Raw genomic sequence first — 15,369 nt, forward strand, 5'->3', positions numbered from 1 at the left:
GAGCCCGCGAGCCACAGCTACTGAGTCTGCGTGCTGCAACTACTGAAGCCCACATGCCTAGAGTCCGTGCTCCGCAACAAGAGAAGACACCACAATGAGAAGCCCACGCACCGCAACGAAGAGTAACCCCCTGCTCGCTGTAACTAGAGAAAGCCCGCACGCAGCAACGAAGACCCAGTGCAGCCAAAAATAAATAAATCCAAAAAAAAACCCTACTCATAAAATGCCACAAGAAACCAAACAATCCAATGTATGCATGGACAAAGGAAATAGACTTTTTTTCCATAAAAGACATATAGATGGCCAATAGGCAGTTGAAAATGTGCTCAACATGACTAATCATCAGTACAATGCAAATCAAAACCACAATAAGTATCATCTCACAACTGTTAGAATGGCTATCATCAAAAAGACAAGAGAAAAGCGTTGCTGAGGATGTGGACAAAAGGGAACATGTGAACTGTTAGTGGGGATATAATTTTTGCAGCTACTGTGGAAAACAATATGAAGGTTTCTCAAAAAAGTAAAAATAGATCTATTATATGATTCGGCAATTCCACTTTGGGGTATTTATCCAAAGAAAATAAAGGCGCTAACTTGAAAAGATATATGTACCCCCATATTTACAGCAGCATTATCCACAATAGCCAAGATATGGACACAACCTAAGTTCCCACCAACAGATGAATGGATAAGAAAGATGTGATATCTATATCTATATATACATACACACAATGAATATTATTCAGCCATTAGAAAGAAGGAAATTCTACCATTTTCAACACTGATGTACCTTGGGTAAATTATGCTAAGTCAAAAAGAGAAAGACAAATACTATGTGATATCATTTATATGTAAAATCCAAACAAAAAATGCCAAAACTCACAGAATGTTGGTTACGGGGGGCTGTGGTGTGGGAAACAGGAGAGATGTTGTTTAAGGGTACAGACTTTTAACTAATAGTAAACAGTTCCTAAAGATCTGATGCACATTATAGTGAATACAGACAATGGTGTTGTATTATAGTCAAACTTGCTTAGAGACTAGATCTTAATTTTTCCAACCACAATAAAGAAATAATGATTATGTGACATGATAGAGGTGATAACTACCGCTACAATGGCAATCATACTATAATATGTAAATGTATCAAGTCACCATGCTGTACACCTTAAATTCAAATAATATTATATGTTAAATATATTACAAGAAAAAAAAGAAATGCAATAAGCATCATCAATGTCAAAACAGATCAAGCAGAAAAAATTTTCTGTGAGTTAGAAGACAGTAAGTTGAAAATATCCATTCAGAGGAGAACAAAGATAAAAAGAGTGAAGAATGACTATGTGATGTATAGATACCATCAAAAGGAACATTCTGTGAATTATGGAGTCTTCGAAGGAAAAGATACAGACAGAAGGCTTATTTAAATAAATAGTGGCCAATTGGTGCTTTGTGACAGCCTGGAGGGGTGGGATAGGGAGGGTGGGAGGGAGGGAGACGCAAGAGGGAAGAGATATGGGAACATATGTATACGTATAGCTGATTCACTTTGTGATAAAGCAGAAACTAACACACCATTGTAAAGCAATTATACCCCAATAAAGATGTTAAAAATAAATAAATAAATAAATAAATAGTGGCCAAGAACTTTCCAAGTTTTGGGAGAGATTTAGATATCCAAGTTCATGAAGCCCATAGGGCACCAGACAAACTTAACTCAAAAAAAATTCTTCTCCAACACATTATAATAAAACTGTCAACTATCAAAAACAAAGAATCTTAAAAGCATCAAGAGGAGATAAGGTCATAAGTTACAAGAGAATCCTCATAAGATTAAAAGTTGATTTCTCAGCAGAAACCTCACAGGCCAGGAGAGAATGGGATGATATTTTCAAATTGCTCAAAAAAAACCAAAAAAACAAAACCCTAAACAAACAAAAAACCCTGCCAACCAGGCATATCCTATCCACTGTAATTATCCTTCTTAAAAGAAGAGATTAAAAAGTCTTTTCAAAATACAAAAGCTGAGGGAGTTCATCATCACTAGATCTGTCTTAGAACAAATTCCAAGAGTTCGTCAAGCTAAAATAAAAGGAAACTACATAGTACCATGAAAACATGAGAATACACAGTAGACTTGTAAGTATATAGTTAAGGTAAGAATACTTCAGTAGTGTGATATGGTGGTGTGTTAACCAGTTAACTTTAGTATAAAGGGTAAAGGATGAGATTATTAAAATAACGGCAGCTATAATAATTTTAATGTATAAACAATATACAAAGAGGTAAATTGTAATACCATATACAAAAATTCATGGAGGGGAGTAAAAGAGTAAATTTTTTTGTATGTGATGGAAGTTAAATTCTTATCAACACAAAATAGACTGTTATATCTATAAGATGCTTTCTGTGAGCCTCATGGAACCACAAAGCAAAAACCTATATTAGATTCAGAAAATATAAAGAGAAGGAAATCATAACATACCACTATAGAATATCACTAATTCACAAAGAAAGGCAACAAAAGAGGAAAAAGGGAACAAGAAACAACAAAACATCCAGGAAACAATAAGATGGCATTGGTAAGTCCTTACCTATCAATAATTACTGTAAACATAAATATATTAAATTCTCTAGTCAAAAGTCATACAGTGGCTAGACAGATAAAAATACAAGATCAGCTTATGTAGGAAAAGAATCTTAAAAAAAAGTTGATACATGTATAACTGATTCACTTTGCTCTACATCTGAAGCTAACACAACATTTGAAATCAACAATACTCCAATAAAAATTAGGAAAAAAATATAAGATCAAACTATATGCTGCCCATCAGCGATTCATTTCAGTGTTAAAAACACAAATTAAGCTCAAAGTGAAGCTTTTGAACAAGATATTCCATACAAGTGGAAACCAAAAGAAAGCAGTGGTAGCTAGTTATACCATACAAAATACACTTTAAACCTATTCTTCTCAACTTCACATTGAACATTCTCCAGGACAGATCATGTGATGTGTCACTAAACAAGTCTTAGCAAATTTAAGAAGACCAATATCACTAAGTATTTTTTTTAGCGATTCAGTTTTATATATATATATATATACACACACATACACACATACATACATATATATATATATATATATATATATATATACACATTTATACACACACACACATTCTTTTTAATATTCTTTTCCATCATGGTTCATCATAGGATACTGAATATAGTTCTCCATGCTATACAGTTCAATCTTATTGTTTATCCATTCTATATATAAAAGCTTACATCTGCTAAACCCAACCTCCCACTCCATCCCTCCCCCAACCCCTCCCCCTTGGCAACCACCGGTCAGTCCTCTATGTCCGTGATTCTGTTTCTGTTTCATAGGTAGGATCATTTGTGTCATACTTTAGATTCCGCATATAAATGATATCATATAGTATTTGTCTTCCTCTTTCTGACTTACTTGACTTACATACTAAGTATTCTTTTAACCTCAATGGTAAGAAAGCAGAAATGAACAACAGGACAGAGTCTGGAAAGTTTACAAATATGTGGAAATTAAACAACACGATCCAGGGACTACCCTCGTGGTGCAGTGGTTAAGAATCTGCCTGCTCATGCAGGGGACACGGGTTCAATCCCTGGTCTGGGAAGATCCCAAGTGCCGCGGAGCAACTAAGCCCATGCACCACAACTAGCGTGCCTGCGCTCTAGAGCCCGCGAGCCACAACTACTGAGCCCGTGTGCAAAAACTACTGAAGCCCACACACAACTACTGAGCCCGCAGGCCACAACTACTGAAGCCCATATGTCTAGAGCCTGTGCTCTGCAACAAGAGAAGCCACCGCAATGAGAAGCCTGCGCACTGCAAGGAAGAGTAGCCCCTGCTCGCCACAACTAGAGAAAGCCTGCACGCAGCAATGAAGACCCAATGCAGCCAATAAATAAATAAATAAATAAAAATAACACAATCCTAAAAAATCAACAGGCCAAAGAAAAAATTAAAAAATAGACAGATACACCAGAAATACATCTACGCGTGGAACAACTCCTACAGAGCATCTACTGAACGCTGGCAGAAGACCTCAGACCTCCCAAAAGGCAAGAAACCCCCCACGTACCTGGGTAGGGCAAAAGAAAAAACTAAACAGAGACAAAAGGATAGGGACGGGTCCTGCACCAGCGGGAGAGAGCTGTGAAGGAGGAAAAGTGTCCACACACTAGGAAGCCCCTTCGCGGGTGGAGGCTTCGGGAGGCGGAGTGGGGGAGCTTGGGAGCCGCGGAGGAGAGCACAGCAACAGGGGTGCGGAGGGCAAAGCGGACAGATTCCAGCGCAGAGGATCGGGCCGACCGGAACTCGCCAGCCGAGAGGCTTGTCTGCTCGCCCGCCGGGGCGGGCGGGACTGGGAGCTGAGGCTCCGGCTTTTGTCGGAGCGCCGGGAGAGGACTGAGGTTGGCGGCGTGAACACAGCCTGCAGGGCGTTAGTGCACCGCGGCTGGCCGGGAGAGAGTCCGGGGAGAAGTCTGGAACTGCCGAAGAGGCAAGAGACTTTTACGTCCCTCTTTGTTTCCTGGTGCACGAGGAGAGGGGATTAAGAACGCTGCTTGAGAGAGCTCCAGGGACGGGCGCGAGCCGCGGCTAAAAGTGCGGAGCCCAGAGACAGACATGAGACGCTAGGGCCGCTGCTGCCGCCACCGGGAGGCCTGTGTGCGAACACAGGTCACTAGCCACACGCCCTTCCGGGGAGCCTGTGCAGCCCGCCACTGCCAGGGTCCCGGGATCCAGGGACAACTCCCCCGGGAGAACGCACAGGCGCGCCTCAGGCTGCAACGTCTTGCCGGCCTCTGCCGCCGCAGGCCCGCCCCACACTCCGTGCCCCTCCCTACCCCCGGGCCTGAGTGAGCCAGAGCCTCCGAATCAGCGGCTCCTTTAACCCCGTCCTGTCTGAGCAAAGAACAGACGCCCTCCGGCGACCTACACGCACAGGCGGGGCTAAATCCAAAGCTGAGCCCCTGGGAGCTGTGAGAACAAAGAAGAGAAAGGGAAATCTCTCCCAGCAGCCTCAGAAGCAGCGGATTAAAGCTCCACAATCAACTTGATATACCCTGCGTCTGTGGAATACCTGAATAGACAACCAATCATCCCAAATTAAGGAGCCCTGTGGATGAAAGGCTCTTGGTGCTGCAGCCAGGAGTCAGTGCTGTGCCTCTGAGGTGGGAGAGCCAACTTCAGGACACTGATCCACAAGAGACCTCCCAGCTGCACATAATATCAAACAGCAAAAATTTCCGAGAGATCTCCATCTCAACGCCAGCACCCAGCTTCACTCAACGACCAGCAAGCTACAGTGCTGGACATCCTATGCCAAACAACTAGCAAGACAGGAACACAACCCCACCCATTAGCAGAGAGGCTGCCCAAAATCATAATAAGTCTACAGACACCCCAAAACACACCACCAGACGTGGACCTGCCCACCAGAAAGACAAGATCTAGCCTCATCCACCAGAACACAGGCACTAGTACCCTCCACCAGGAAGCCTACACAACCCACTGAACCAACCTTAGCCACTGGGGACAGACACAAAAAACAACAGGAACTACGAACCTTCAGCCTGCAAAAAAGGAGACCCCAAACACAGTAAGATAAGCAAAATGAAAAGACAGAAAAACACACCGCAGATGAAGGAGCAAGATAAAAACCCATCAGACCTAACAAATGAAGAGGAAATAGGCAGTCTACCTGAAAAAGAATTCAGAAAATGATAGTAAGGTTGATCCGAAATCTTGGAGATAGAATGGACAATAGAATGGACAAAATGCAAGAATCAGTTAACAAGGACCTAGAAGAACTAAAGATGAAACAAGCAACGATGAACAACACAATAAATGAAATTAAAAGTACTCTAGATGAGATCAATAGCAGAATAACTGAGGCAGAAGAACGGATAAGTGACCTGGAAGATAAAATAGTGGAAATAACTACTGCAGAGCAGAATAAAGAAAAAAGAATGAAAAGAACTGAGGACAGTCTCAGAGACCTCTGGGACAACATTAAACGTACCAACATTCGAATTATAGGGGTTCCAGAAGAAGAAGAGAAAAAGAAAGGGACTGAGAAAATATTTGAAGAGATTATAGTTGAAAACTTTCCTAATATGGGAAAGGAAATAGTTAATCAAGTCCAGGAAGCACAGAGAGTCCCATACAGGATAAATCCAAGGAGAAATACGCCAAGACACATATTAATCAAACTGTCAAAAATTAAATACAAAGAAAACATATTAAAAGCAGCAAGGGAAAAACAACAAATAACACACAAGGGAATCCCCATAAGGTTAACAGCTGATCTTTCAGCAGAAACTCTGCAAGCCAGAAGGGAGTGGCAGGACATATTGAAAGTGTTGAAGGAGAAAAACCTGCAACCAAGATTACTCTACCCAGCAAGGATCTCATTCAGATTTGATGGAGAAATTAAAACCTTTAGAGACAAGCAAAAGCTGAGAGAGTTCAGCACCACCAAACCAGCTCTACAACAACTGCTAAAGGAACTTCTCTAGGCAAGAAACACAAAAGAAGGAAAAGACCTACAATAACAAACCCAAAACAATTAAGAAAATGGGAATGGGAACACACATATCGATAATTACCTTAAATGTAAATGGACTAAATGCTCCCACCAAAAGACACAGATTGGCTGAATGGATACAAAAACAAGACCCATATATTTGCTGTCTACAAGAGACCCACTTCAGACCTAGAGACACATACAGACTGAAAGTAAGGGGATGGAAAAAGGTATTTCATGCAAATGGAAACCAAAAGAAAGCTGGAGTAGCAATTCTCATATCAGACAAAATAGACTTTAAAACAAAGACTATTAGAAGAGACAAAGAAGGACACTACATAATGATCAAGGGATCGATCCAAGAGGAAGATATAACAATCGTAAATATTTATGCACCCAACATAGGTGCACCTCAATACATAAGGCAAATACTGACAACCATAAAAGGGGAAATCGACAGTAACACATTCATAGTAGGGGACTTTAACACCCCACTTTCACCAATGGACAGATCATCCAAAATGAAAATAAATAAGGAAACACAAGCTTTAAATGATACATTAAATGAGATGGAGTTAATTGATATTTATAGGACATTCCATCCAAAAACAACAGAATACACATTTTTCTCAAGTGCTCATGGAACATTCTCCAGGATAGATCATATCTTGGGTCACAAATCAAGCCTTGGTAAATTTAAGAAAATTGAAATTGTATCAAGTATCTTTTCCGACCACAACGCTATGAGACTCGATATCAATTACAGGAGAAGATCTGTAAAAAATACAAACACATGGAGGCTAAACAATACACTACTTAATAACGAAGTGATCACTGAAGAAATCAAAGGGGAAATCAAAAAATACCTAGAAACAAATGACAATGGAGACACGACGACTCAAAATCTATGGGATGCAGCAAAAGCAGTTCTAAGAGGGAAGTTTATAGCAATACAATCTTACCTTAAGAAACAGGAAACATCTCGAATAAACAACCTAACCTTGCACCTGAAGCAATTAGAGAAAGAAGAACAAAAAAACCCCAAAGTTAGCAGGAGGAAAGAAATCATAAAAATCAGATCAGAAATAAATGAAAAAGAAATGAAGGAAACGATAGCAAAGATCAATAAAACTAAAAGCTGGTTCTTTGAAAGGATAAACAAAATTGATAAACCATTAGCCAGACTCATCAAGAAAAAAAGGGAGAAGACTCAAATCAATAGAATTAGAAATGAAAAAGGAGAAGTAACGACTGACACTGCAGAAATACAAAAGATCATGAGAGATTACTACAAGCAACTCTATGCCAATAAAATGGACAACCTGGAAGAAATGGACAAATTCTTAGAAAGGCACAACCTGCCAAGACTGAATCAGGAAGAAATAGAAAATATGAACAGACCAATCACAAGCACTGAAATTGAAACTGTGATTAAAAATCTTCCAACAAGCAAAAGCCCAGGACCAGATGGCTTCACAGGCGAATTCTATCAAACATTTAGAGAAGAGCTATCACCTATCCTTCTCAGACTCTTCCAAAATATAGCAGAGGGAGGAACACTCCCCAACTCATTCTACGAGGCCACCATCACCCTGATACCAAAACCAGACAAGGATGTCACAAAGAAAGAAAACTACAGGCCAATATCACTGATGAACATAGATGCAAAGATCCTCAACAAAATACTAGCAAACAGAATCCAACAGCACATTAAACGGATCATACACCATGATCAAGTGGGGTTTATTCCAGGAATGCAAGGATTCTTCAATATACGCAAATCAATCAACGTGATACACCATATTAACAAATTGAAGGAGAAAAACCATATGATCATCTCAATAGATGCAGAGAAAGCTTTTGACAAAATTCAACACCCATTTATGATAAAAACCCTGCAGAAAGTAGGCATAGAGGGAACTTTCCTCAACATAATAAAGGCCATATATGACAAACCCACAGCCAACATCGTCCTCAATGGTGAAAAACTGAAAGCATTTCCACTAAGATCAGGAACAAGACAAGGTTGCCCACTCTCACCACTCTTATTCAACATAGTTTTGGAAGTTTTAGCCACAGCAATCAGAGAAGAAAAGGAAATAAAAGGAATCCAAATCGGAAAAGAAGAAGTAAAGCTGTCACTGTTTGCAGATGACATGATACTATACATACAGAACCCTAAAGATGCTACCAGAAAACTACTAGAGCTAATCAATGAATTTGGTAAAGTAGCAGGATACAAAATTAATGCACAGAAATCTCTGGCATTCCTATACACTAAGGATGAAAAATCTGAAAGTGAAATCAAGAAAACACTCCCATTTACCATTGCAACAAAAAGAATAAAATACCTAGGAATAAACCTACCTAAGGAGACAAAAGACCTGTATGCAGAAAATTATAAGACACTGATGAAAGAAATTAAAAATGATACAAATAGATGGAGAGATATACCATGTTCTTGGATTGGAAGAATCAACATTGTGAAAATGACTCTACTACCCAAAGCAATCTACAGATTCAATGCAATCCCTATCAAACTACCACTGGCATTTTTCACAGAACTAGAACAAAAAATCTCACAATTTGTATGGAAACACAAAAGACCCCGAATAGCCAAAGCAATTTTGAGAACGAAAAATGGAGCTGGAGGAATCAGGCTTCCTGACTTCAGACTATACTACAAAGCTACAGTAATCAAGACAGTATGGTACTGGCACAAAAACAGAAATATAGATCAATGGAACAGGATAGAAAGCCCAGAGATAAACCCACGCACATATGGTCACCTTATCTTTGACAAAGGAGGCAGAAATGTACAGTGGAGAAAGGACAGCCTATTCAATAAGTGGTGCTGGGAAAACTGGACAGCTACATGTAAAAGTATGAGATTAGATCACTCCCTAACACCATACACAAAAATAAGCTCAAAATGGATTAAAGACCTAAATGTAAGGCCAGAAACTATCAAACTCTTAGAGGAAAACATAGGCAGAACACTCTATGACATAAATCACAGCAAGATCCTTTTTGACCCACCTCCTAGAGAAAGGGAAATAAAAACAAAAGTAAACAAATGGGACCTAATGAAACTTAAAAGCTTTTGCGCAGCAAAGGAAACCATAAAGAAGACCAAAAGACAACCCTCAGAATGGGAGAAAATATTTGCAAATGAAGCAACTGACAAAGGATTAATCTCCAAAATTTATAAGCAGCTCATACAGCTTAATAACAAAAGAACAAACAACCCAATCCAAAAATGGGCAGAAGACCTAAATAGACATTTCTCCAAAGAAGATATACAGAGTGCCAACAAACACATGAAAGAATGCTCAACATCACTAATCATTAGAGAAATGCAAATCAAAACTACAATGAGATATCATCTCACACCAGTCAGAATGGCCATCATCAAAAAATCTAGAAACAATAAATGCTGGAGAGGGTGTGGAGAAAAGGGAACCCTCTTACACTGTTGGTGGGAATGTAAATTGATACAGCCACTGTGGAGAACAGTATGGAGGTTCCTTAAAAAGCTACAAATAGAACTACCATATGACCCAGCAATCCCACTACTGGGCATATACCCTGAGAAAACCATAATTCAAAAAGAGTCATGTACCAAAATGTTCATTGCAGCTCTATTTACAATAGCCCAGAGATGGAAACAACCTAAGTGTCCATCATCGGATGAATGGATAAAGAAGATGTGGCACATATATACAATGGAGTATTACTCAGCCATAAAAAGAGACGAAATTGAGCTATTTGTAATGAGGTGGATAGACCTAGAGTCTGTCATACAGAGTGAAGTAAGTCAGAAAGAGAGACAAATACCGTATGCTAACACATATATATGGAATTTAAGAAAAAAAAAATGTCATGAAAAACCTAGGGGTGAAACAGGAATAAAGACACAGACTTACTAGAGAATGGACTTGAGGCTATGGGGAGGGGGAAGGGTAAACGGTGACAAAGCAATAAAGAGGCATGGACATGTATACACTACCAAACGTAAGGTAGATAGCTAGTGGGAAGCAGCCGCATAGCACAGGGAGATCAGCTCGGTGCTGTGTGACCGCCTGGAGGGGTGGGATAGGGAGGGTGGGAGGGAGGGTGACGCAAGCAGGAAGAGTTATGGGAACATATGTATATATATAACTGATTCATTTTGTTGTGAAGCTGAAACTAACATACCATTGTAAAGCAATTATGCTCCAATAAAGATGTTTAAAAAAAAAAAAAAAAGAAAAAAAAAAAAAAGAAAAAATTAAAAAATAAAAGGACTGAATCATGAAGAAATAAAACAATCTGACAAGACCAAGGAGACTGAATCAGTTCTCAAAAACCTCCCAGCAAAAAACTACCAGGACTAGATGGCTTCACTGGTGAATTCTATCAAACTTTTTCTCTATCAAACTTTTAAAGAAGAAATAATTATTTTTAATTGGGTAAATCTTATAAATCTATTTGTGGATGATGCACTTTGTATTTTACAAATACACTAGGGGAGACATACACACAATGATATAAAATAAGTTAGAGCTATTGGTTCTGAGTCTTTGATGCCTTGGAAAATATCATTTGAGATGAGCTATATTTCAGAAATTTAACACAATTGAGCATACGTTAATATATGATTCTGGTAAACATTTTGGAAAATACAGAGAAGTGATAAAAAAAGAGTATGTCTGTTACATGAGCACAGAGTATAATGTAAATTTACAAGAACAAGCCTTGACTGATTACAACCTCCACTTAAAAAGCCAATATCTTTAATAAACAAAGGGGACAATGTTCATTTTCCAAAGCAAACTACAAGCAAAGGAGAACTAAGAAAAAATTGGAGTTTCCACATTTACCATGACGGTTTATGCACATTTCTCAGTGAATCACACCAAACCCTTACTAAAGATAAAAGAAGTATAGAAACTTCATAGCAGAGGGATCTTGCAGAAAGCACCTGAACCAATGAACGTCAGGTGTAATGGGACAAATCATTACCAGGTGACTGAAGCACACAAGACACATTATCCCTACTGTGTGGTATTCTGGGCGAAAATACATAAGAAAACCATAATCTGACACTATCATGAAAAAATGTCAGTTTTATGCAAATTTCAGTCCACATATACCTCCCATGTTCTCTGACTCTAATAGTGTAATTAAATAGTCTTTCTTATCAATACTGTATATTGAGATTTTATTTATTATTTTTTTTTCGGTACGCGGGCCTCTCACTGTTGTGGCCTCTCCCGTTGCGGAGCACAGGCTCTGGACGCGCAGGCTCAGCGGCCATGGCTCACGGGCCCAGCCGCTCCGCGGAATGTGGGATCTTCCCGGACCGGGGCACGAACCCGTGTCCCCTGCATCGGCAGGCAGACTCTCAACCACCGCGCCACCAGGGAAGCCTGTATATTGAGATTTGAGAGCAAATCTCTCCTACTTTTTTTTTCCCCTACGACTTTGAGTTATCTGGACCACTAATGCCATCCCACTTAAAAGTGTGTTAAGGGCTTCCCTGGTGGCGCAGTGGTTGAGAGTCCGCCTGCCGATGCAGGGGACACGGGTTCGTGCCCCCGTCCGGGAAGATCCCACATGCCGCGGAGCGGCTGGGCCCGTGAGCCATGGCCGTTGAGCCTGCGCGTCCGGAGCCTGTGCTCCGCAACGGGAGAGGCCACAACAGTGAGAGGCCCGCGTACCGAAAAAAAAAAAAAAAAAGTGCGTTAATCCTGTGGTGCTAAATTGATGTTGCATTCAGACGTACATTAATCATTCCACTTTCCCCTTCTTTACTAATATCTCAACATCTGAAATTATCCCAGAGGGAGTTTGGGATATTAATGCCTTCCCATGTTGATCTTTCATAAAAGGAATAATTTGAACAGTTGAAGGTCGTTAATTCATGGTGAGAAAGGAATGATTTCAATAGTTGAAGGTCGTTAATTCATGGTGAGAATTCTCCATGCTCTGTAGGGAGCCTGGATGCAGACAATGGGGAAAAGGCTCTGGAACACAGGGGAGAATTATTGTAAAGAGCTGACTATCATAAGAAGGAAAAAACAAGTAGCTGAAAACAACCTTGCTAGGCAGGAACATCAGAAGTAGAAAATGAAACGTTTGCAGGTTCTCAATCCATGACATTTCAGGAGAAAAAGCAGACACGGCCTCTGACCCAGGACAGGACGTTTACCTGAGCTGCCATCTTCTCCTCTTCTTCCTCCTGCTCTGGGTTGTTTTCTCATCGGTATTATGTTGAGGAATCAGGTCAGCATCTTGAGAATATACCTTCTGTGGCGTCAGCACAGCTCCTTCACCTGTTCCCACCACGCCCACAGGCAAAAGGACCTTGAAACGCTGATATGCCAACCTTTTGAAAAAGAGAGATTCAGGAACAATGAGCTCCTTCATGGAGACCAAACTGTGCGGTTTCTCTTTCCTGTCTACGTGTGCTCTCCCCTACACACAGGCCCCAAAACTCTGCTACAGCAGAGCGTAAGTGGGCTACACGGCCCTACCCCTTCCAATCCCATGTAGAAGAGACACTGATGCCTCCTCAAAGGCAAAAGGAGGAAAGACTGGAAGAAACGCCCACCAATGAACCCAGCAGCCCTCGCGCTTAAACAGGGCCTAACCTTAGAATCACCTGGAGTTAAAACAATGCAGATGCTCCCACGCAGATTGATAGACTCTGTGGGGAGGGCACAGGTGATGTTATTGCTAAATACTCATCATGTAATACTAGTGGGAAACTGCATGGGAGCCACGTAGCAAACATTTCTTCCAAAGATTTAAAGTGCTTACAAATTTGGGGGGAATCAGGGCCCCACTCTAGATTATGATTCTCCTGTGAGGCTTATGAAATGGCATCTTTAACAAGTTTGTTGTTGGTGCAGATGTTACTCCTCAGACCCGTATCCAGTAGCACTGAGCTAGAGCTATCAGGCAGAGCGCACCTGAGACCACTGAGTAGCGTGAAAGTTTGGGTTAAGAACTTCCAGAAGTGCAGGTTCCCTGGGCCTGATTCCTAGGGGCTGAGCCCCTCCTGGAATAGATGTGGCCTTGCTGTTGCCTACGGGAGAGGCTGCTGGGTTGGTGGAAATCACATGGTGGGTTTAGGGTTGTGTGAGGGGTGGCCCGTAGAAATCCACCCAAAGGTGCCCTTAGTCCTCAGGTCCTTTAGCCCCCTCTCCTCTCAGGGCCCACCTGACCCACAGGACTACCTGAGAGCAGGGCATGACCACCTGTCCTCAGGTGAGCCGAGACTCCCTACCCCCAAAGATCCAGAGCATGAAGTTGTTTGCATCACAGATTTGTTTGAAAATAAACCAAAGGCAGCAACGGAGGGTGGATTAACATTTTGTGTTGGGAATGGACAGAAGCCTTTGAAAATGATGCCATGAATGCATATTTGATGATTCACAAAGGAAGTCGTGATCTATGTTAATAAAGCACATTATAACTGAATCAACAGATCAGAATTTTTGGTTTACTGTGTGTCAATGTGTGCGTGTTATAAATTGTGATGCCAGAGTCTGTTCTCTCCCACCCATCCCCCTTACATATTTATACTTTCTCACATCTTTAAAGTGCACTGATTAAGGTAAAAATTAGAGAAAAGCATATCCCTCTTTTCAAATATTCTTTGAGAATATTGAAGCTTTTAACTTATTTATTTAAAAATTTTAAATTTTTTATACAATTTTTAAAGGTTACTGTCCATTTACAGTTATTATAAAATATTGGCTATTCCCCCGGGTTGTACAATACATCTCTGAGCCTATCTTACACCCAATAGTTTGTACCTCCCACCTCAACACTGGTCACCACTAGTTTGTTCTCTGTATCTGTGAGTTTGTTTCTTCTTTGTTGTATTCACTCATCTGTTGTATTTTTTAGATTCCACATAAGTGATATCATACAGTATTTTCCTTTCTCTGTGACTTATTTCACCTAGCATAATGCCCTCCAAGTCCATCCATGTTGCTGCAAATCACATTTTTTCACGGTTGAGTAGTATTGTGTTGTACATATATACCACATCTTCTTTAACCATCTGTTGATGGACACTTAGGTTACAATCTTGGCAATTGTAAATAGTGCTGCTATGAACACTAGGGTGCATTTAACTTTTTGAAATAGTGTTTTTGGGTGGTTTTTTTTTGTATATACACCCAGGAATAGAATCGCTGGGTCACATGGTAGTTCTATTTTTAGTTTTTTGCATCTTTCAGTATATCCCAATAAGTGTTTCATGCTCCACATACCAGTGTATTTGAACTTTTAAGTGATTTTTAAAAGAGGCTTTTTTTTTCCTTTGGCCATGTGGCTTGTGGTATATTAGTTCCCCAGCCAGGGATTGAACCCAGGTCACAGCAGTGAAAGCACCAAGTCCTAACCACTGGACCACCCGGGAACTCCCAAATAAATTAGACTTTAAAATAAGGACTGTTAAAAGAGACAAAGGAGGACACTACATAATGATCAAGGGATCAATCCAAGAAGATATAACAATTGTAAGTATTTATGCACCCAACATAGGAGCACCTAAATACATAAAGCAAATATTAACTGACATAAAGGGAGAAATTGACAGTAACACAATAAAAGTAGGGAACTTTAAAACCCCACTTATAACAATGGACACATCATCCAGACAGAAAATCAATTAGGAAACACTGGCCTTAAATGACACATTAGACTAGATGGATATGTATAGCACATTCCATCCCAAAGCGACAGAATACACTTCCTTTTCAACTGCACATGGAACTTTCTCCAGGATAGATCA

At 40.4% G+C, this 15,369-nt stretch overlaps 1 long non-coding RNA gene across 6 annotated transcripts in view; it reads right to left on the bottom strand.

Annotated features, from left to right (window-relative positions):
* The window catches only part of LOC137232263 (uncharacterized), an 86,802-nt gene that overhangs the window by 38,428 nt on the left and 33,005 nt on the right, over window positions 1–15,369 (bottom strand). For 4 of the 6 annotated variants that reach the window (XR_010946928.1, XR_010946927.1, XR_010946926.1 and 1 more), the window contains one exon: window positions 11,337–12,948. This is a non-coding gene — a long non-coding RNA (uncharacterized lncRNA). Of the gene's footprint in view, window positions 1–11,336; window positions 12,949–15,369 lie in introns of those variants that run through there. The other 2 variants (XR_010946930.1, XR_010946929.1) reach the window with 2 other exon arrangements.

The sequence above is a fragment of the Pseudorca crassidens genome, chromosome 10 (assembly GCF_039906515.1).
Source record: "Pseudorca crassidens isolate mPseCra1 chromosome 10, mPseCra1.hap1, whole genome shotgun sequence".
Classification (NCBI taxonomy): Eukaryota; Metazoa; Chordata; class Mammalia; order Artiodactyla; family Delphinidae; genus Pseudorca; species Pseudorca crassidens.